General features: G+C 40.1%; 1 protein-coding gene across 1 annotated transcript in view; it reads left to right on the top strand.

Moving 5' to 3' along the window:
• Positions 1-23,963, top strand: part of CDHR3 (cadherin related family member 3) — a 63,520-nt gene that overhangs the window by 5,994 nt on the left and 33,563 nt on the right. Inside the window, exon 2 of the mRNA XM_026868355.1 lies at positions 22,471-22,673. The gene's annotated coding sequence lies outside the window, so the exon portion shown is untranslated. The remainder of the gene's footprint in view (positions 1-22,470; positions 22,674-23,963) is intronic.

The raw sequence follows: 23,963 nt of genomic DNA, 5'->3' as shown, positions 1-23,963 counted from the left end.
ACATCCAGTCTCAGCGATATGGTACAACCTCTATGAAACATGGATCTCAAACTCACTTCTTAAAACCCCTTCCCAAGGTCCTTGGTCTAACACTTCATCAGGTGGACCTACAGCAAGAAACTGAGGATTGGGCCAGGTCAGGAGACTGCATTCACTACAGAAGACTGAGGGGTAGATTCTTAACAGTGTGGCTATTTGGGAAGATGTGAGACATGAATGACAGGTCAAAGAGTACTTGACAGGCTAAAATTCAATTTCCCTGTATTGACAGGTACTCAGGAAAGATCAAAGGGGAATTATTTTAAAACACTGCCAGTGCATGTTTCATATTGCTTCTTATAATTACTAAGAGTATCTAGCACTGGTGCAGTGAATTACTTGTACTTTACTTATTAAATATTTATCTGTTTTGTTTTATTTGAAACAGTTAGTTGGTAAATAACAGCAATAACAATATTTTTGAAGGCCATATCCAGACTCTAGAGGAAAGCTCTTAGCCATCCAGTTGGGACAGAAAAGAAGAAACTTGTAGGAGTGCACTGCATTTTTGAAAGACACGACAAAGTTCTTTAGATTTTGAGTTATAAAACCACTTCAGGATGGAGAGAATTACCTTGCCTCAGTATTAAGTCTGCATCCAAACATTATGCTATGTTCCTAAGCTTTGCTCTCTCACAAAGCCCATGTGAATAACAAATACCACAAAACATGGGTCCCCAAAGATCTTCACACATTTCTCATGAGGTAGGCATAGAAATATACTTTCATTAAAAATTAAGTTTGCCTTGCTGAATAATGTATATTATAACTTTCCATTCACCAGCCACGTTTGCATGTGTTGGCAGCACACAACAGCAACTTACTGTGTCTACCTAACTGCATCATAATCAATTTTCTTCTGTTCCTCTTCAATGTTGATGCCATATTTCTCCTGTTTGTATCCCTCTTTCTCCCAAACACTTCCCTTTTATGAATTTTGTTTCCTCTTTTCTATCACTTTTATTCTAACCTTGTAGGATGGGTTTTCATCTCCCACCAGGTCACTCCGCTGAAGCACCATCTTGGGGCCTTTTTGCTCCCAGCTGCTCTCTCACCACCCTCCCACTTGGGCCTAGCTGCCTCACCAAGCACTACCATGTCTTTTAATATGTCCTGCCTTGCTTTTTATCCCCTGCTTTGCAGTTAGGAGCCTCTCCTCTCCCCTGCCTCCCCCAGTGGAGGACAGGTCTATGCCATACATCTCTCCCAGTCCTGAGTCATCTCTCCACCTCCCACCTGTGAGCTGCCTCTCTCCTCACAAAGCTGTCTGGAGTTGCCCTCTTCTCCTCTCTAAACATTTCCTCACCTGCCTGGGGGAAGCCCCCTTTCCTTCTCCCCCGCTTTCAGGGGAGGCAGACCCCTTTCCCTCAGTGCAGGGGTCTGCCTCCCCTCCTGCCATCTTCCACAAGTGCTGGCACACAGGCTGACCCCTCTCCCGCAGCTTGCTGATCCCCAATGTAAATGGAAACTCATCCCTGGCAGGCCTGGGCAGCGTGTGTGAGTGGGCTGAGGGGAGGTACCCCAAGGGCTGCCAGAACAGCAAAATAAAGATTTCAGCCTGGGTAGGCTGTCCCTTGGTGTTTGGAAGTCACTTGAGTTTACTTCAGCCCAGGTCTGAAAGGTCGAGGCCGCCCAGACAGGAGGTTTGAGTGAGGGTCAGACTGCAACGCCTTTGGTGGAGTTCATCTTTCTGCCCTAAACCAGTCGATAGCAGAGAGGGCCCAGCCTGCTCCCATGGCTCCCCAAGCCCTTGCTGCTACCACAAGGCAGCTCCAGTCACACTTTGCTTGAGGTTCTGAAATGTTTTGACAGTTGTTATGGTATGTCCTACTTCCAGCCCGTACAGGAAGCAGACATGTTGAAATCAGAGAAGAAAGCAAGCCTGTTCATCTTGTATTTCTGGCTGCGGCTGGAAGTGGAGTGCCAGAAATCAATTGTCTCATCTATTGTACAGGAAAGTCTCTTGTAGCTCTTCGCATCAATGTGCTAACTTTGCAAGGAGCTTTGTCCTAATAAGATTCCCATCCCAACCTGGAGGAGTCAAAGATGGTATATTCTGATAAGCACTGCAAATTCCGTACTCAGTCCAAATGGATCTCAAAGGCCTTAGCAGGAAGTTGGATATAGTGAGTGATGTGCCTAACAAATAAAGACAATTGAATTTAAAAACAGTTTGATATTTAAGCATTGGCTTGCATGCAATGAGAGGTTGTTTCACAAATGTTTTGATACCATCATGTTTCAAAATGTCTCACAAGCCACCCTACACTTCTGTCATCAAACTTTTCACCAGACATTTTACAAAAGTGGTATGGTTGCAGAGACCAGATGTGGATGGACCTCAGTTATGGTCTCACAGATCTAATGAATTTTTGAATTAAATCCTTCTCTTAATGATACAAATACATTGTCTTTTGATAGTCCCTTTACTGGAAACCTGTGGTTTGATGATTGTTCCTAAGGCACTATTTCTTTCAAGCAGACAAAGTATAAGCACACAGTAGTAATGATAGTCTGGGATTAAATGGAAAAACATAACTAGTCAAGAAGACAAAAGTTGAGACAGTATTAAAAATATCCCATGTTGCCTATGAAGGGTGCACACTTCTAAAATGCCTAGGAGCTAAGATTGCAACTTCGCAGATTCTGATTAAGAAAATCTTTGTACATCTATGGACATCAAACATTATAACTGGCTGATAACCTCCAGTGATGCATCTCTGTGCATTGAATCAAGTATTGTTTTGTAGATACCCAGCATGTGATATCTGGTATACGCAAAAGTTATAAGACCGATGAAAGGTGAACAATACTGGTTTGGGAAAAATAATTAACTAAAAATCGTTACAAAATTTGAGTATTTTGTAGTTCAACTTCAGATACTCATTTGATGCAAGATTATAGCAAGATCTGGGTGTTGTTTTCCAAATCTTTTAATTGACAGATTAAAAAAAAATCCTTTAAGAGTCAGTCAACAACAACATTCAAATTCAAACCAGTTACTAAACACAAACTCCTCTTCCTCCTTGTGTGGCATTGGAGTTTTATTCTGAATCTGAGCTCTTACATTTTTATTTGCATTCATATTTACTTTTAAGAGCTCTATAATAATCTGATAATACAATGCCTGGTTTCCCTTCTGTGCTAAGAACATTCTTTTTCACTTGGCATTGCAGCTACTAGTGACTTCAAAATACTATTACAATTGTAGCTTGTGATATAGGAAAGCTAACTAAATCAGAATGCTTTGTGTATAGCGGGCTGAAAAATCACATGAAAGATTATCTCTCTAAGCATATTTTGACTGCCAGTTCTCTACAGCAAGAGGTGTCTGCTCTTCTGTTTACAAGAACTTTTTTTCTGTGCCCTCATGCATTATCATAATTGGCACAATTGATACAACTCAGATGTATTAGTAGCATAAGCAGTGGCATTTTATTGAATTATATGTTCGTGTCACAGTACAGTTGGGCACTTTTAAAAATTTCTAAAGTTGTTCTTAACTGATGGAGCAAAACTTACGCTGTTATAAACAAATACAAATATGAAGTTAGAGATTGTATGTAAACAGAGTGAGTTATGATGGTGAAAAGACCTAACAACAGTCCCTTGATAAACACAACATTTAATAGCAGCACAATATGAATTCCTTGAAATAGAGAGATGAGTCTGCACTGGAGGGGTTAGAAGTGGTCTTGTCTGGAGAACCTACAGGTGCACAGAGCCATAAAAATGTCTTTTGGTTTTGTAGAGGGAAACCTTGAAGGACATCTCTAGGTCCTGAAAGTGCTCATATGTGGGTGAATTCCTACATTTATTCAGAGTTTAATATTTTTGCCTGTGGAAATTTTTACATCATCTGACAAAACCCCCTCAGTCTGTCTTTGTCGATCTGAATCTTAATGTAGCCAACTGTTCAGTTCTCACACTACAGTTGTGGTGTAAGAGTCTAAGAGCATGCTGTGTCAGCCATGGGATTATTGGTCCTAGATTTTGCAAAATTTCCCATACACACTTTTAAAACAACAGCAGATAATTATGAGAGTTGGCAGATACCAGACATAATTGTTTTCAGCAGTTACAATAGATGTTTTAAAAACATTTCCTTATTCAAACCTTTAGTAACTTCAGGGCTGGTGAAATACAACCCTGTTGTCTCCTGCCCTCAGTGTATCCTCTGGGTACAGCAACCAGCAGGACCTCTCTCTTTCTTACTCCTTCTTGCTCTTCACCTGCCTATCTCACCTTTTAGATCACTGCTCCAGGTAGATTGCTGGGCTGCCTTTCTAATCTGCTGCCCCTACAGCTATCCATCCTTTGCAAAGTCTTCAGAAGAATCATGTCAAAATACCTATTCCATCAAAACTGAACCACATATGGAAACATGGTTGAACTCATCAGCATTTTATTTCAAAAAGGAACATGGATAAGAAGTTCCAGTGGTATCAAAATGTCATGTGTTGATATTTAAGGAATGATGATGATGTCATTGTCATTTTACTTTCCTCTTCTCCTGCCCTTCTCTCAAACTTGACCTGACCTGGGATTAAACAATCAGAAATGTCACTGTAACTTGCTTCTCATGCTAAAAGAGCACAAATAGGCTGACCTCAGCGTGGAACAGAAATGCTTGGAGTGGCAAAATGTAAGCAATAGTACACATGTGATCTTGACCCATTAACTTACGCCCATACACTGCCTGCAGCACAAGTGGCCACACATCAAGGAGATGATAGAAGTTTCCCTTTATTTTCTATCCATTCACTTCCCTACTCTGTTTAAATAAACAGCAGGAGTCATCTTAACAGTTGTTAGTGAGATACGATACAGAATCTAATATATCTTCTTCTCCCTCAGGAAAGACTTTTGGGAATTTTGGAATGAATGTCTTATTCTCTTCAGGATACTCTGTAAATTTGGGAAGAAGAATTTATCCAAATAATTATAGTTTAAATGCTGAATTCCAAATATATTTATTTTCTTTGCTTTTGTGTTGGCGCACTTAGCATACATGCTTTAAGAGATTTCTTTTTTGTGGTTGCTATGGTAAAAAGCAGTCCCCAGTTCTTTTACTTAAAACCCATGAACTGCAATTAACTGTTTAATGTTGTAACATACAACAGCTCTAGTAACACCTTAACAGCTTTGAGCATGATACTCCATCATCTCAGCAGATGGTGATTTTTGGCATTCTATGTTTTCAGTTTATTCTTCTCCTTTATAATCCTTGCCATTATATCTTTTGACAAATGCTTCTGGACTAACTTAATTGCAATTTGGTAATACCAAGGCATTCTTTGGATCTTTTCTGTATTTCTGTTAAAGAAGACCAATAGATGAAAAAAATGTTTGTACATGTATCCCTGGTAGCAATTATAAAAGCAGATTTTAAAGTACCGTAAGAATCTGTTCCTTCTCATCTGTAACCATAAAAATACAGTCTTGAAATACACTTAATATACTATAAGAGCCCTACACCTCAACAGAGAAGGAGACATAATTGATTCTTTTGTGAAGAAAGAGCAACGCAGAATGTTTGTCAAGAGTCTGAATTAAATAAGAGTTACCAAATTCAACTTGCTTTAGTAAAAGGAGTTGCCCTTTATTATTTCTATAGAGCTGGAAACTGAATTCCCCATGAATTCTGCTGATTCTTTTAAAGATTTATGACTCATATAAATCCCTTTTAACATGGAGTTTCAATCATATTTAGAAAAAATTGACTTTGTTCAGACATTATCAAGAGCAAGATTATCTGTTGAAATTGTTTTCAGCTCTCTCCCTCTTTCTCCCATATAATACATTTGTATTCCATTTGTTGGTGGTGTTTTGTTTTGTATTGTTTTGGTTTTTATTCCAATTAGAAATGGATTCTTTGGATTTAAAATCAGGACTGTTCTTCATTTTATTGCTTGAAGGAATTTTATGTATTAAGCAGGCAGGACACTTTAGATGTGTAATTCTGTAATACAGGACCAAGTAAACTTTTTTTATTATACTAGTATTTCTTCTTCTTTAGGAAAATAAAGCAACAGGGAAAAAGGAAAAGAACAGTTTTCCCAGAATCACAACAAGATAATTTTGCAGTTTCAAGTTTTGAAATATGAATGTCTCATTCACAGCTATTTCCTGGCTGACTTCAGGTTTCTATGATTATTATTTATTCAGTGCTGATAGTGTGCTTGACATTGTGCAAATATAGAAAGAGATATTCATGTGGACTATCTGCCAGGATTTCCTAGTTGTTAGTGGCAGTGTTAGCCTCTTTAAGCAAAAGCTTGAGGCTGTCTTTAAAATGGAGATGCTTATCCATCCTGCCAACATGCAGCTTCATAGATAGGACCGTGGGAAACACTGCTCAAATGCACCCAGCAAGGCTTTGGAAGGATGGACCCAGTGGAGTTTAATTTAATTAGGACAGCAGCAGTATGTGGTAGCTCTGACTGATCAAACCTCTAAGAGCAGTCATGGTAATTTCAAAAGCTGCAAATTTTTTAGGGAAAGGTAATTGGGAAGAATCAATCCTCCTGATTTGACATCTAAAGAATCACACAAAGACTATTTGCCTGAATGCTTCATGCTTTTAAAAATCCTGTGTCTTCTGTGAAATCCATGAATCTTTTTGTAACTTATCTGTAGGATTTACCAACGACCCATGTGCTTAATTCACCTGGACAGTGATGTTGGTGTCCCTCAAGTTGTTTCTGCCACTGGCAGACTGTTTGTTGCCAGACTGACATCTGCCACTGGCTTTGTCAGAAACAGTATCTTCCAAGTGGTAGCAGTGAAGGCTTTTGTCAAGGACTAATTTCTCCAGCTAGTGGCATTTGACCAAAAAAAAAAAATCTTAGTCTGAATGAGATGACTTTTTGTCTCTTTTATTAGAAAAGAGTTACCATCTGCATTTCCTCTCCAATGGAGCCACAGCAAAATCATTCTAAAAGAGGGATATTTAATGACTGCTTCTTGATTTTATTCAAGAAAGAGCAAAAGATTTCATGTTTTATGAATATTTTAAGTGATCATGAGGAATATTTTCCTCATGATCACTTAAAAAAATAATAAAACCCCCCAAATTCCACAAAAAACACAGATTGCTGTGAGGGAAAAGGTGGAATGAAAATACTTATCCTTGTTTTCTCCCTGGCTAGGATGAGCATTTAATCATCTGGTCTTTTCAGATATCCCAGCAGAATGAATGGATGATGGCAGTAAGCTTATCTCTTTGTTTGAGATGGTGATACCACCCATCCAAACTAATGCTCAAAGGCCTTCAATAGAGCAACGCAAGTAATATATAGGAGTCGGTATCAAAAAGCCCCATATCCAGAAATGAACACGTCTGCCACATATTGTACAGAAGCAGCCAAACCAAAAAAACTTGTAGAAAAATAAGCAAACCTCTGAGGGATTTGAAAGCTGAAGTTAAATGTATTGAGCTTAGTTCAGAACTGTGGAGAAAGTTAAAAAGGGATATATTAAATCTAATGTATAAATTACAGTTCCTGTATTAGTCATAGTTATTATATCCCAAATTTTGTTTGGAAAAGGAAAGGGAGTGCTCAGATTTCCTTGCTCTTCACCTCCCCAAAAATACTTTCTTTTGCTTGCAAGCAATTTTTTACACTGAGCAAAATGCCTGGTTTACACTCAGATGAAAAGTTTAATTAATTCTCATTTTACAAATCCTCCACAATATTTATTCTAAAGATTGGCAAATTCCAGGAAGTTCACCCATCCCTGAAAAAGAAGTTTTGTAAACAAATCTGGCAACAAATTTATTTTAACAGCAGCAACCCTGCTAATCTGTCAAGATGTAGTTTGTTTTTGACACTTGATTAAATTCTTTTTCCTTAAGAACGGAAAGTAATTTGCTACAAACAAACCATTTAGCTGGGACATGGTGACTACCCCTCTGATACTTCACAGAGCATTTAATTCAACAGAAAAAATCTAATGGTATAATGTTTAGCACATTTATGTATTTTTTTAAACAGAAGCAAGGATAAATTTCTGTATTTATAAAACAGGAACAACATTAAAAGTTTCAGGGTCTGTAAAACCCATTTATGGTGTATCCCACAAACCTGGACCAGCATTACTCCACATCCTCTGGACACAAACGAAGGGAGTGTTTTAGGCTGTGGTTCCACAGGCACTTTCTTGCCCCAACCCCCTATTTCCTGGCCATTTGTTCCTGGCCATGTCATCCACTCACTCAGTTCTTATCCCGCGTCATCAGTTCATGGGTCCAGTTCCATGTGCAGCAACACCAGCAGTTGTGCGGGCACATTAGCCTTGGAGTAGCTGAGGCTGAGATGAGACAACTAAGTGCACTGTACAGTTTAGGTTGGTTTTGTCATGAAAAATGCTCATGTCAGAAATTGGTTTATGCAAAGACAGTCTCAGAGGTTTGCAAGTATCAGTAAAGCAAAATGACTAAACCCTACTGACTGCCATTAATGTGAATTGAAACAAAAGATACATAGGTGCTATTGTTAAATATGCATGGACATTACCTTCTTTTGCATTAAGACTACACATCCAGCTGGACTGCTGGGTGTGTGAACATTCTGGGGTGTCCATCTCTTGATTCTTAAAGAGATTTGGCATGTCATCTCACTGCTTCCCATTAGAATAGGAAACCAATTTGTAAATGTATTTTATGTCATAGCTTCATAAAGCTGTGCATGTCCTGGGGTAAAGGCTCGACTGGTGCAAATGTCAGTAGAGCCATGACAGTTTGTACCAGCAGGGAAAATGTCCATCCTTCCTGCCGCTTCCCCAGCTCCTTCAAACCTAAATGGCTGATCCATATCCCAGTGAAGTCAGTGAGAGCTTCTCTGCATGCTGGATCCAGCTCTAGGCAAGTAGGCAGCCTCTTAAGTACAGCAATTAAGATATTGAGCTAATGTTAGTAATCCTTTCCTGCCTGCCTAGAACACCCAAGCTGTCTGAGCTAGCCTTCATCTCAGGCAAAAGCTTGAGGAAATCAGCTGGGTTTATGTTGCATCTGAAAGGTCAGTCTGTGTCCCCATGGACTAAGAGGTATGGGGGAATTCCAGAATTTGCTGCCAGCTTCTTGGTATTCATTTCTGGAAGCTGTTAGCTTAGATTTTATTAGCTAATCTTAGTTATGGGGAACTGATACAAGAGTGAGAGTTTTAGAAAGTCCCATTTATATGTGCTTTAAAATGTGTTTATAAATCTACCATCCTTGCTTTTCAGGTTCCTTTTTAGATGGAATTTTAATTCAACATTATTTCTGCGCACTCAGGACAGTGAACATGTTCTACTTCTTTTCTAATACCACATGTAAGGGCTTTGCTAAGTGAACCTCCCTCTAAAGCAAAGAAAATACTTCCCAAAAATCCTGGCAGACTTTGACATCGGTAACTTTATACACTACTATTATTGTGAGACATTTTACTACCTAAATACTTCCTCATTTGGGGGAACCTGTGATACACATTTTTTGCAGCATATTTAAAATCAGCATGGAAAAAGGAAAAATCCCTTTTAAGGGTTCATATTTGATGATGTGAAATAATGAATTTAAAATATAAGCAAATTAATTTAGCACCTTCTTGCTGTTTTGTGCTGTTTAAAATAAAATGGAGTGGTGGGTGTCTCAAATATACTAACCCTTCTCAGGCTGAAAAATAATATCCTTTTACATTATGACTCTGATTTCCTCTGTGATTGAATCCTTTTTTTTACATGGTTAGTGGGTAGAAATAGTGGGAAAGTCACAACCACAAGCAATAACATGGCAATTTACTCAGAGGTACTGGTGGGACATTTAAGTAATTTTAAGTTAACATATATAAACATTACATTGCTGTCTTGAAAATCTGGACATTGTTTGCAGCTGGAAGATTTGATTGCTTAATTGATTTTGATTTTCAAATTGCTTTTGAAAATCAACCACTGGTTTGAATCTAATCCAGATGGGCAATGACTGAAAATTGTTATAATCTGGCACATATTTGCTAGCATAGATAAGTGAGTTGATGGCCTCATTAAAAGTATCTCAAACATATGCACTGCTTAAAAAAAACATCATCTCTGGCTCAGCAGGGTCTTGGTTGAGGGGAACCAAACTGATCTGTCACCCCTAAGGGCTCTTTCTGACATGACAGTGTAAGGAAGTTCATAATGCTGTTGCAAGAGGTGAATATAAAATATATTATGGTCCAGCGTGCCCATGTATCCATGACTGCAATGTGGCATAGGCCAGTGCTTGTTTCCACTGTGGTCAGCGGGAACTCTTGAGTGAGTACATTTGTTCCCCCATCTGAATAATATTCTGAAATAATGGGGTTTAGGAATCTGAAAGTGGTATTTACTTTTCCACCAACAGGTCATAAAAATTATTGCTTGACTGGTAAATAAATGTTACAGAGAGCAGGCACTAAGGATGGAGGAGTCTGAACATCAGAGCTAGCCATTCTAACCCTCCTTTATTGTCACTGCAGAGAAACAGATGTTTCAAAAGTACAGTGCTTCCCATCGTAAAAGCAATGGCTAAAGTTGGTCACACGAGTTGTGACCTAGTTGTGCTTCTTTGTTTCCAAAAGAGGCCTAGGGTGACTATATAACATTAACATATGCAAGTCTATGTTTTAGTTATTTCAAGGTAGGTAAGATAAATCCCACCCTCAACAGCATCCCATCATTCTGACTACTACTTGCTAAAGCACCTTGTGAGTACTTTTGCACTTTTTTTTTTCACAACCTTTGAATGACTGTGAACGGGGTTTCTCCTCCAGAGACTTAGGATTCAGTTCCACAACACACTGTCATTTTTTTAAAAGAGAAAATGTACCATTTTCAATAACAAGCTTGGCAAAACGATGTCTCTAGCACATAATGTCCCTGGTTTTCAGTATGCTTTGCAATCATTGCCTACATAAATTAAATGGTTCTTTTCTGTTTAGACAGCTGGATTTCTGTGTGGCACTAGATGGCAATATTCCCTCAGCTCCAGCAAATGGTCAGGGGAGCCATACACAGCAAACGGACATATTCTGACCTGGTTTCCTTGTTATCACCTATGTAGCTCATAACAGCCAGGTTTTATGTGACTGAGGTCAATCTGGGCTGCAGAGATTTTTTTTTTTTCCTTTCTGTGCATTCACCCACCTACCTTTACAGCTTCACAGTTCTCTGTCAAAACATTTGTTGGACAGTACACTCGCTTACTGTCTGGGGTCTTCTGTTTCATTAAGAAAGCTCTTGTGGTCTCAGGCTGTTCCATGATGTTGGTGCTCAAATCCACAAGCAAGAGGCATCTACGTCTGGAGTATTGCACTGCTTTCCTGCTGCCTTTTGCATAGTAATGTGGTGGCAGACTCAGTCATTACTCAGATAAAATGTTGCCTCATGTCACTTGTAAGTGGCTTATTTTTTTTACTCATGTTTGCTCTCAGATGAAGTAAGCATAATCTAAACTCAGCAAGTGTAAAAAAGTGATTCTGTGTCTGTACCCATATAAATTTGGCCCTATCCCTGTGTGATATTTCTGAAGGCTTTCTCTAGTCACAGAGCTTACAGGCAGCAAGAACAGAGACAGTGATGAACACCTGTCTCCTTTGTGTGATTTAAGATTTTGTTTGCCTTCGGACCACTTTATTCAGGCCCAGGTCTATTGAAACTGCTCCTTTCAAAATTAGGCTGGTCACTGATATTTGTGAGACCACAATTATTATAATTATTTTCCAATAGCCTAGATGAAATAGTAGGGCTGCCCAAATGTAGAAAGATTCCAAGGATGGCTTTAGACAATGTATGTCCCAGGCAAGATATTGAGGTAGAAACTGAAATTATTGTGGAAAAGTTGTTTTTTTCTCTTCCCTTGCTATCATAGGACCACTCAAGCCTTCTGTTCAAGTGGATGCCTGACACTTCCCATTCGCATTGCCACACAATATTTTTCCAACTTATAAACCAATGTCTGTGCTGCCACAGCTGTTCTGCCACATGCTTCTTAAAGCAAAGATCCCAAAACCACTGCCACTGCCTCCCTCACCCTCTTATTGCACATCACCATGTTGTCAGATCACAACTTCACGTGCCTTAATTTTTTCTTTCTTCCACTCCTTAACTTTCTCAGCAGACATCCAACTCTTTCTCCACCATGGCCCTTCACTGTCTTCTACTTCACAGCCCTAGTTTCAATCCTCTGCCTCACAAGTATCAGTCCTCATGTAGCTGAGTAAATCACGGTACTACTGCATTGAGTATTGCTAAGTGTGAGAATGGAGCAGAAACAAAAACAATAAACCAAATCCTTAGGTGGTATCTGGCTGCTGCATGCCATCTGATCCATGGCAATGGGAGGACTGAGACTGTGCACACTGCGGTTACCATCAGTCAGCTGATGGGTAGTCATTTGATGGGGATAGAAGCACAGAGCCCTGAGCAGTTATCTTGAAGTTATTAAAGGTCCTGCATAAAAGGGTATTGTCCTCTTTCGGATGCATCAGTCCAACAGTCAGACTGCAGCTTATACCATGAAACAAATGGGGGAGTGAAATGTCCCTCCTTACTCCCTTACACATCTCTTCTAAATGCCAGGTACAGCTGCAGAGGAGGGCAGAAGCCACATTTCCCCCAGGGGAAGCCTAAGCCTGGAGGTATATGAAGTACTTACCTTTTCCTCACTGACTTTGCCATGCCAATACCTGGAAGAGAATGTCCTCAGCTATGGGCTGCTTTTGGGCTACAATCTGCCAAGAAGAAATGAGTCAATTCAGCACTCTCTGGGGCTTGAAGCAAAGCCCATTGGGGCCCTGGAGCAATGAGATGGAAAAGGATGAGGATCAAGGAAAAGCAGAATCAAGTATAAATCAAGCAGCTGAGGCAGAGATTTACTATTGTCTTGTGCTACATCTGAATAAAAAATTAAACAAGCCCATAGGAGAATGCAGAGCTATTTCTGACCGGTCTCTCTGGGGAAGCAGCCATTGAGAGGGTCTGGAAGAGAACAAAGATGACTATAATACACCGTGGCACCTTAGGGCCCCGCACAGGTCAGTCCCCACCACAGCCTTGGCAGCCCAAGCAAAACCCTGCACCCAGGGCTACATGCCCTTCTCTCATCACACACTCCTCTGCTCCACGGGAGAGCTACAGAGCCCAGTTGAAGATCTCAAAGTTCTTTAACCATAAACAAACAAAATTTCACACTGTTAGGAAATAGTCACTTATTCTCACTCCTTCTGTTCAAAGGATGGAGGAATTTAGGTGTGAAAAACTATCCACCTCCAAGTGAAACTCCACCACCTGAGCCTTCACCCAGTGCCCAGCCAAGCTCTTTTCTGTTAACTGCTCTTTGGTTTGGTTTTGTTTTGTTTTCCAAAGCCAGCAGAAAATATTTTATTTGTGCTAAAATGCAAGGCAGCTTTTGCAAAATATAATCAAATCCCTTTTCCTGATAAAATAGGTAAGATATAGTATGTTTTGTGATGCAAAGACATATTTAAGTAATTCTTGGTGTTACATTAAAATACTTGACTAAGTGAAGTGCCTCATGCTGTGTACATAGAAACCTCAGAGTTTCTGCACCCATATTTGCTCAGAGCATTCTTTCTTGTTGCATTTGCATCATTTGCTACTTCACATGCTTGTTTATGTATTTACCAATCAGCTCAGGTGGCCAAGCAGTTAAGTAACAGACAAACTTGTAATATGCGTCAATACTGTATCATGAGGTACAAAGTATTGCCACATGGGTTCAGGCCCTTATCCAATATTCAGTAAACCCAGAAGGAAGACTTCATTGGCCTCAACACATTTTCCACTGGATCTTTACTTGCACTAGAACTTTTTTTGGAAGACAAATCACATGATTAAAATTCAAGTCACATATGTGACTGGTGTGGACAAGTGACATAATTTCTCACAGGTATTGAATGTTATACACCACCACACATTTTTGATCTTGAACCACAAAACAGAGTAGTTGCTGATAACATCTACTTTTGCTCAGGTGGATGAATGTTGAAGCTTGTGTTCCACTGACTTTCATGTTGTGTTAATGCAGAAGAAAATGTAACATTTTTAAGCAAGAACATCTCAACGAAAAAAACATTTGGCAGCAATGTTCTTTTTATAGTCATGGTGTCTTATAGTCATTATGACTGAGATTGGGAGTAGGACCAAAAACTTCGGCTTTTCTGCACTTTCTGTGTGGCCTTTGTAGAGAAGTCACTTGACCTCGTTGTAGGGAGGATTCAAGTACATTTGGAGTGTTCTTGAACTTATGTCCTTGTAATCATTTGTCTGTCTTAGTCCACATTTGTCAAGATGGAGTGAAGGGAATGGGAAGGATCAGAACAATCTCCCCTATCTTAATGCCTGACATACTCCCGGTCCTCCTAAAACAAGTGCTAAAATTCTCTGTGGCAAAAGACAGACTCCTGGGATTCCTTCTTCTCTGGCAGATGCTTTCATCCCTCGGGTGTATAACTGCTGGAGTAATGAGAGAACTTGTTTTCATCACTGATATGTTTTGGGGCTTCTGTGTGTACTCACAGAGATTTTAGGCTGTTCTTTACTTAAATCTGGATCCCAGAAAAAAAGCTCTTGGTGTGATGGAATGACTTCTTATTAATAGACACTTCAAGTTAATTATCAAGGAGGTGACTAGTTGGTTTATGTATATAGAAGTCAATGCTAGAAAAGAGATGGCCCAGATATCTGTCTGGGACTTTTTTGCATAATTGCCTGGGTTACTGACCTTGCTAAGGTGTGATTGCTTTAGTGAGATTAAAGTAGCCTGGGTAATACTGATGACTTAGTTTGCTCTTGTCACTCACAAATGATACAGAGGAAGCTTTTAGTTGAGAAATCAAATGAAGTGGTGCATAAGTTTTTGGTGTAGGATACTAAGGTACTGGTTTAATATTTTAGGAAATGTTACCAAGGCAGTGGATGGAGAAGCTGTAATGTTTAAAGAGAAAGGAGATGAAAATAAAACCTGACAGTCAAGGTAATTTAATTCATGAAATAATACTAATAAATACTCTTGAACTGAGGTTGGATCAGGTGTGTGAAAATTATTCTTCGGCTGCTCAATTTTTGGTGAGTAATTACCACAGCAAGAGAAAATATCTCCTTTCCTGTGAGTTGGCTAAGCAGAAGAGAGCCACTACTCTGGCTGAAATAGCCATTAATGGGAAAATTATGTCTTGAACCTCTGATGCATTTGAAAAGTGAGAGAACATTTCTTTACTGTTGACAGACTAGAAGTCAATTGAAAATTAAATGCATGGAAAAAAGATTAATGTCCTGAACATGCACATTTTGTTATGCAAGTAGACTACTTCTCTGAAGCTGGCCTCTGTTAAAATTCCTCACTTCACTAAGGATTTTCCCAACTGAAAGCTTGCGCATGAAGCTCTGCTCTGTCCCACCCAATACCCCTCACTTCCCATGTTCTTTCTCTCTACATCCCAACGTAAGACCAGTGCAGTCTCTCACCCTCCAATCTGTTGGTCTTTCCTGTGGAACCAAGATTCTTTAATTTCTTGAAAGATGTAGCATCTTCCTCACATTCTCCACCTTACCCGATAATCCAGAAAATGTTTCTCCAGAAGCGCCATTTTTCTGCACTGCTCTAAAATGTCCAGATTTCAAATAATCTTGAAAACCAAGGAATGATTAAAAGCTCAGTTTGTTCCTTGACTTTTTCATTTGCTCCAAGTAATTTTTCTTCCCTCTATTTTGCCTGCAAACTCCCTCGTTGTACTGTTGCTTGCACTGCCTTGACCTCTATTCATCTACTTGCTTTATATTCCCAGGAATCTCATTCCTGACCTTCCTGCAGCGGCAGAGCTACTGGTGCCAGCCTCACCAGGGAACATCTGCCTTGCTCGCCTTTTCCTAACTCATCTGTTCCTAACCAGCTCTATATTTGATGATACGCATATACTTATTTCTACTTGATTTTCAACCTGTTCAGGGCTCCCTTTTAACTATGGCTGCTTTTTCACTTTATTCCTCACAACTTGGCAGGATGACTCGGAGACTCACAGAAATCCACTCAGCAGAGGAATGTAAGAAAATATTTAAGGGAGAAACTGAGATACTGGCAGCGACTGAAGGAAAAAGGAGCCATAGCCCTTTCCACACATACTCGCCTCGCCTGTATGAGCTGCCCTCTACACTCTCCTCCTTCTGTGTGTGCTACTCTTGGCTCTTCCCCATCTCCCTGGTCACCTCTGAAGTCTCTTCTCACAACATGCTTGAATCATGATGCTTAACAGGAACTATTTGAAGGCCCTGGAGACCTACTTAGAGAGAAAACAAAAATTAACTACCCCATGAGTATTCACATAGCACCTGAATTTCAGTGAAGCTGGGAAAAGACTGGCATTTCAAGCACATGTGTATTCCAGACGCCTTTGCCATCCATGTCTCCCATACCCCTCTGTGGCATCTCTATCACAAGATGTGCAGAGGAAAGTCTGATTTATGTATATGGACACTGAACTCTTGCTGAAAGTAGATCTGTGTAGGTTCTTAGGTGAAGGAAGGACAAAACAAAGATTTTGGAATATGTATTTATAGGAAAAAAACCCCAACCACCCACACCAAAACCAAACCCACCAAAAACCCAGCCTAAGAAGTAGGACAAAGAAAATAAAGGACAAAAATTGTGACCTCTGAACTCTGAAGAAGACTTGCCTATTCAGAGTATAGGGTGGGAACACTCCTATCACTCAAGATCGATACTAAACAAATTTAAACATGTGTCTGAAAGACTTGCTACTTGAAAACTTAGACCAGATGTTTCTATAGTTCTTTTAAGATTAAAAGAAACAGCAGTACAATGGGATAGATTATACATTGCAACTAAAAGGAGGGAATAAAGCTAGCAGCAGTTTTACAGTGTTATGATAATTAGTAACGAATCACAAATTATTGTACAAGCCTGGTTCATGCCTGTGCACAGAGACCTCACCTTTGTGAGGTGTCCAGTCAGATCAAAAGCTGCTTTGTGGGCCCAGGAAATGCATATGAAGGGATGGGCAATGATCTGGTAAGTAAAGCAACAAGCTAGACTTTATTCCCAATATAAATACATTTACATTAATATCTTATCAGCATAAATAGGTCATTTGGGGGTGAAGTTTTCCATATATTTTTTTACTAACATAAGGTCTAGGCACACATTTCCTGGGGCCATGGAAGATTAGCTTCTTCAGTACTACAGGTTGATGCAGTGTGTGCTCCCAGATGATATGGTGTGGCCACATTCACTTTAAACCCAGGCTGCATCTGTACTTGGCAAGGCCTTAGAAGAACTTCAAAATAGGTGCAGATCAACCATCAAATGAATGTTTCTTATGATTCCCCAAACCAGTATCAGACATGTAGGTATGGCTCAGTTCCAGTCAGTAAGTTGTACTGACGCATCTTTTCCAGTTTCATTATATCAGCAGAATCCTCCAGGGCACATATGTACGACAGTTTAAGGTGCACATGCATCAAGCATAGGCAATGCCTGCCCCAGCATTAAACTAGCTGTTCATGTTCAGCATATTTAATTAACATGCTCATACTGCACAAAACACAGGAGCATGGGACAGAGCTTTCTGACCTACAGTCAGCTTTCACTGAGATGGCCAGAGTGTCATGCAGAACCATCTAGAGATGCTGGCTTAGCTCACAAATCTGTGTGGTTTCTCCAGAGCTGTGTTAAACCTGAATCTTTAAATTCTGACTCTTAGCAGAGCTGTTAAGTTTGTGTGGAGGTGTTTGAGAATCAACTAGATGGATCCCTGAGCAACCTGATCTAATTAAGCCTGCTCTGAGCAGAGTGTTGGACTAGATGACCTCCAGATATACCTTCCAACATAAACTATTCTATGAGTTGATACTGATGCACCTATATTGCATCCAGTTCCCATATTACTGTCACCTCTATACTATGCTCCATGAAAAAATGCTAGGACTGCCCTTAGATTAAAAAAAAGGAAAAAAGGTTGCATGGGTGTATTGTGGTCTAGCTAGCTAAATGCCTAGTCTGAGTGAGCCAGTGCCTTTTGCATAGTGGTCCATGCTACTGCAAAGCTAACCGTCATATACATATGCTGCAATCTCACCTCCAAGTATGCAGTGTGTATGGTCTGAGTAATTTTCCGATAGCCAGATAAATAAGAAAACTTCAGGTTCTTGGTTTAAGTAAAAAAACATGAGTGATTCTGGTGTGTGAAAAGAGCACCTCATTTGCCAGAGTGATGAAAGCAGCATGGTATTTCCAGATTTAGAACATTCTATATTCTTTTTATAATGCTTCAATAAATAAGATGATTGCAGTGAAAAGACTGTTTGCTTTCTCAAGTGTGGCCTAGGTCTGTGGATGGAGTGTCAGCAAAGAGCAGTTCTCTGACAAGCAAACAAGCTGACAGTGTTTAGAAACTTCCTTAGAGACACGGGTCCTTTGTTTTGTTTCTCACTCCACAACATGATAAAGAGGAATAATTTAGGTGGAGCTGATGTAAACTAGGGAAAACATACCATGATCTTCCTTCAGTTTTGCATCCTGGGAACATGAAGGACAGGGCTGTAAAGATGATGAAGAGCATGCTCCTTCTCCTCATTTTGCTGGGAGTAGTATCTGGTAAGAACATGATTTCATTACGCTGCTAAAATTAGAACACTGTTGGCTGTTATACTTTCTCTTGGGAGCTTTATAATACATATTTAGGGATCAGACACGGATGGAAAAAATCAAGTAACAATTATTTTCCTACTGAAATAGATTGAGCTCTGTGGTTACAGCAGTATAATGAAGAGAATATGACTCCTTGCTAAGATACTTTGCTGGATGAGGCACTTCATGTGCAATAGCCATTGCTCGTGTGACAGTGTTGGAGTGGGAAAGGAGGTCAGCTGTCCAAGAAACAATATCTACTATTAATACTCCAGTATTCTTTCAAATACTGATACATTTCTCTTTGATGAAGTAAAACAAGCAACCAAACAGGACCAAACAGGAAAACACTCATGGAGAGTATTAGTAGGGTAATATTATTATCTTTGCCCAGTGTAAAAATATGGGAGATTTGCCAGTATGAATATGTGCACATTAGCAACTTAATGTAGATCTTCAAACTGCAGTCTGTGTGGCTCCTGGAACACTTGGTGTTGCTTGTAGTAAGCTAGATGCACAGGCAGGGTAGGGTCAATTTGCTCTCAAGGAACTGAAGTTCTGCCAACCCTCAGGAACCTGACAGTATTTGGTGGTTTTCCTGATGTCCCCAAAACTCTGATCAGGACACTGCATGTGAATCTCAGCTTTCCTTGAAAAAATCACGTTTTTCTAACTTGCGAGATTGTGAAGAGAGAAAAGCTTGAAGTTGTGACTCAAGCACACTGTAAAGACTGACAAGTCACAGATAAATAAAACTTAAATATGCATATACTTCTCAAAGCCAATCTCATTATTGCTTTGTCTTGGACTCAGCATTTGTCAATGTTTGGGGCTGGTAATTCTGATAAATAATGTATTAAATTGCTTCAGGCACATTTTGTTCTCTGAAGTAAGGAGGTAAGCAAGGACTTGTGAATATTGAAGGAGGGCTTTTGTAAAATCAATTGGAAGAAGAAGCCATTGAGATGCAGTACCAAAAATTTCAGTTAAAAATAAAGAGCAATAAGTAAGAACTTGTGATTTAGAAAGACAAATCCTGAATAAACAGCCAATGAAATTTTTAGAGAGAATATAAAATTAGCAACTCCTTTCTACATTTCTTTTTTTTTTTTTTTTAATTTCATTTATTTAGTTATTTCACTGATGTTATGAATGGTTTCCATTAATGAAATATGTCTTGCTGAGGGAACTGGATGTCAGGTACTGTCCACGGGAGATTATATACAAAGTTCAGCTCCACTTACAGAAATGCATCCCTAGAAGCCTCTCTCAGCCCAGTCTCATTTGCATGGGTGATTATTGATGATGATGTTTTCCAGAATCTGTAAGAATGTTGATTAAAAACTCAGTCCTTCACTGGGTCCTGCTTCCATTGACATAAGTCAGGAACAGCTCACCTGAACTCAGTCCTACTGGAGTGTCAGTGTGACCGGTTCAGATTAATTTACAGGTAGTTCCCGTCTCAGAGTCTCCCACATCCCAGCCTGTACCTCACCCACCTTCCTTTTTTTCCATAAATGCCAGAGTAATCCCAGGCAGATCAGTGATCCATGGACCTGCTGTATCTGGAGTGTGGGAGCATGGGAACGTCCATGCAGATGTGGAGAGGCTCTGGGGAAGTGCCTCAGCTCTGCCTCTTACCAGTGAGGCTTTGTGCTCAGAAGAGGTCTTCCTAGAGGCAAACTCTCCCACCACAGCCTAGTATGGCTGGATACATGAACAACATCCCCCGTGCACCATCCTTCTCCTCCCCAGAATGCAGTGAGTCTTGCAGGCTGCAAGAGGAAGAACTGGAGGTGTCTAATGGAGTCATGCTGCTCTAAGAAGTGCTCCAGGAAACACTGCAAGGACAAGTGTCTCCTGGGCTGGGATGCAGGAAGAAGGGAGACGATGTGACTCCATGCTTTGTTTTATGGACTCATCTACTGCTATTAGTTTTGCTTCTCATGTAGCAAAGGCACTGGGATCCTAAGTTTTCTCTGATCCTATGGGAGGAGGCCTGTAACGGGAGCAATGTCTGTCACACAAAGGCCATATGTGGGTGTCACATCCTGCTCAGACGAGGGGGACAAGTGACTCAGATTCACAAATCCCCAATTGGAGCGGACAACAAGTCTCCAAGTCCAAGCATTTATTAACTACCCACAATGTACTAATTGAACACACGATACTTGACTAAGTACAGAGCAAGTTGTGGCGAGCAATATAAGTTGCCTTGCATTTCTTAATGGAAAAAGCAAGAGAGGGACATAGAGGGACAGTGGGGGATAGATAGACAGTGGGCTATCCCTAAATTGCTCCGAAATTTTTCTCAGGATGTAAGGAAACAAGATTTTTTGATAGTTTGGGGAAAAAAAAGCCGCTAAGTCTTCTTCTAATGTCATTGGATAACATTGGAGCTGAACTGTCATCCTCCAGATTAAAAAGCCTGTTGCTGTTGGAGGAGCAGCAATTAGAGTGCCTCTTTGGTAGCTGATGTGCGCCGTCCTTCCCCAGCCACATGAGAAGGGGGCAAAGGGAGATGGTTCTGTCCCACACCGCAGAGCTGTTGCAAAGCAGCAGATTTCCCCTTGGCATTATGTCCCCAAGCTCCAGGCTGAGCCTGAGCATCCAAGCAGATACACTCTGCAGCCCTAATGGCCTCAGACTAGTTCCTGTAGCAGCTTTTTACCTTGCAGTTGCCCAGCAAAAATAAAGGCTTCATGGAGCTTTTGCTACAGTAATTGTGGTGTAGGAACAGCCTGGCCAGGCCCTTGAGTGAGCAGTATCTGCCTCCCTCTTGGCACACAGTGTGTAGGAAGTTTGACTGAAGGCAGCCAGCTTTCTTGGCAAGTGTTTTGGACAAGCCAGTGAAGCCCCCACAAGGAACAGTCAGCCTGGCCACAGTCTCATGTTGAGGTACATTGCCAGTTTAGGCATGTGAGGTTACTAAGATGTTGTTTCAGGACATACCCTTAAAGCTGTCCTGATTTATGTTTTCTAGACACTCTTAATGAGATAAAGCACAACAGGCCTTTGTTAAAATAATAAAAACCAGAAGCTAAATGAGAGAGCAAACAAAGATTTTGGTTTGGTGAGTCCAGAGGTCTGACTGAGAAGCAAGGAACTCATGCAAAGCTGTAGGATGCCACAGCAGCCTGTGTTGCTTCCAGGCAGTTTTCAACCATAGGGTGCTTTTGTGGGCCCACACCTCCTCCAAGGACTGGAGGTTGCTCTTCCATGCTCAAAGCAGAAGACACAACAGCACAACCCTCAAAGTTGTTGCCAACTCCCACTACTCACAAGCCAGGAGTGCACATAGCTATCCTAGAAAGATTCAGAAGAGGGAACATGAAGGAAAGGGGCGCTGCAGATGGTGTAATTCACAAAAAAGATTGCTTCTTTAACACCCAGGCCTGTGTGATTCAAGGTGCCTTTTGATGCGATTAGTGCACAGAGGCAGCAATTAGTACAGGGTGTGAAATGAAATAATAGAAACATATTTGGTTTCTTTGATTCTATATAAAGGCATATATGAAGGCAAACACAGGAACAATACTACTTCAACAACAGCCACTGAAGATGACAACCGTGTAGCAGTGAATTAGAGAAAAGATTGATTCTTTTGACATTAGCACTGGTTTTACTACCGTGCAATGCCACCATTCATAAGCAAAAAGAGAATCAGGCCATTTTGTGCTCATTAACGGGAGCTCTTGGCACAAGCTGTGTGCTCCTGCTAGCCTAAGATTCCCAGAAGTAATTTTACATTCATTTTCATCTTGCAGGAAGAAGAACCCATTTGCTTAAGGGCTTACCTGCAACAAGCACTGTTGAAGAGAATTCAGCAGCTGGTGTTTCAGTTTATACCTTTAATGTAACTGTTTCTCCATTGTCTTCTGAAGGTGTTGCAATACTTCCTACCATAGTAAATTCAAATCCACTTACAGAGGCTTTTGATATTGAATCAATAGGAGATCTCGAATACAGGGTGAGTTTTACATTTAGCTTGAGCAATGTTCAATGTTCGTCATGTAGGCTGATGTTTCCTGGATTAGTGAGCACTGACAGTGCACAGTGTCTCATCTTTTAATCAGGAAAGAGTTGCAAATGCAGACTGTGATAGTATTTGGACATGCTGTAAGAGATATGGCAGTTGAATAGCAATACTGATTATAATTTTTAAATGCATCTAGGCAAAAACCACCTATCACAATAATTCCATTTATTCTGTGATAAAAAAAAAAAGTGATTTTTGGAAAATAAGTGGTGAAGAAGGACATATAGGACCTGCTTCTGATTTGAGGATTTATCCATAGTTTTTCAACTTAATTTATATTAAGTCACTGTGAATTTAAAGTGGCTTTGTTAAACCACATGCATCTTCTGTTCGACCATTCTCACCTAGAATTAAAATGAATTTGACTCACTTCCCAATTAAAGTAAACTGAGTCAGATCAAAGTCATATTTAATTCTGAACAAAGGCTGTGACACACGAAGAATTTATCTTGAGGTAAGAAGTTATCACAGTTCCACACATCTGTGACCTATTTCTACCTATTGTGTGCTCTTGTCCTATGGCAAATGCAAAGCAATTTCTATTACTTCAGGCTAATTTCATTGCTGGATAAATTAGCAAGTATTAGCTCACATTTGTCACTGGCAATGAGTGTTCAGACACATGACAACTTGTCATCCCACTGTAACTCACTTATATGTCTGAGCCTGAACAGTGACACTGAAGAGTGTCTCTAAAAGATATGGATAGACACTGAGTAGTCTTCAAAAGTTAATTTGACTACATTTTTCAGGGTGTTTCCAAGGAAGTTCAAGTTTTCACAGAACTGATACAAAGGCTGTTTTCTCATTCTCTTTGCTGATGTTTCTGGGTGAAAATTTGAGGAAATACTGTATTCTGTACAATATTTTGCAAAAGTGATGTGATCCAAAATGATCAGCTCTACCTACTGCCATTACATCTTTGCTAAGATATAGAAAAAGGCAGTATTTCATGTATGAATTATGAGGTTTGAAGATTAGTTAAGTATCCACTAGCACAGGCTTTTCTGTATTTATGAAGCATATTTAGTCCTGTTGCAGCAAGCCAAGGCAATATCACATTTCTTAGTACGTTTTGAGATTTCTGAGAAAGTCACAGTTTCTGAGATCTGAGCCCTGCTCATTGCTCTTCACCTTACTCTTGTTTGAAGAATCCCATTGGCAGATGTGTTGAATGCATGAAAACATACTGCTGCCTGAAACTACCTTGATGCTGTTAGT

Source organism: Athene cunicularia, assembly GCF_003259725.1.
Source record: "Athene cunicularia isolate RWA chromosome 1 unlocalized genomic scaffold, athCun1 chr1_part2, whole genome shotgun sequence".
NCBI lineage: Eukaryota > Metazoa > Chordata > Aves > Strigiformes > Strigidae > Athene > Athene cunicularia.
Note: the sequence above shows the minus strand (reverse complement) of the source record. Positions and strands in the feature narration are given on the sequence as shown.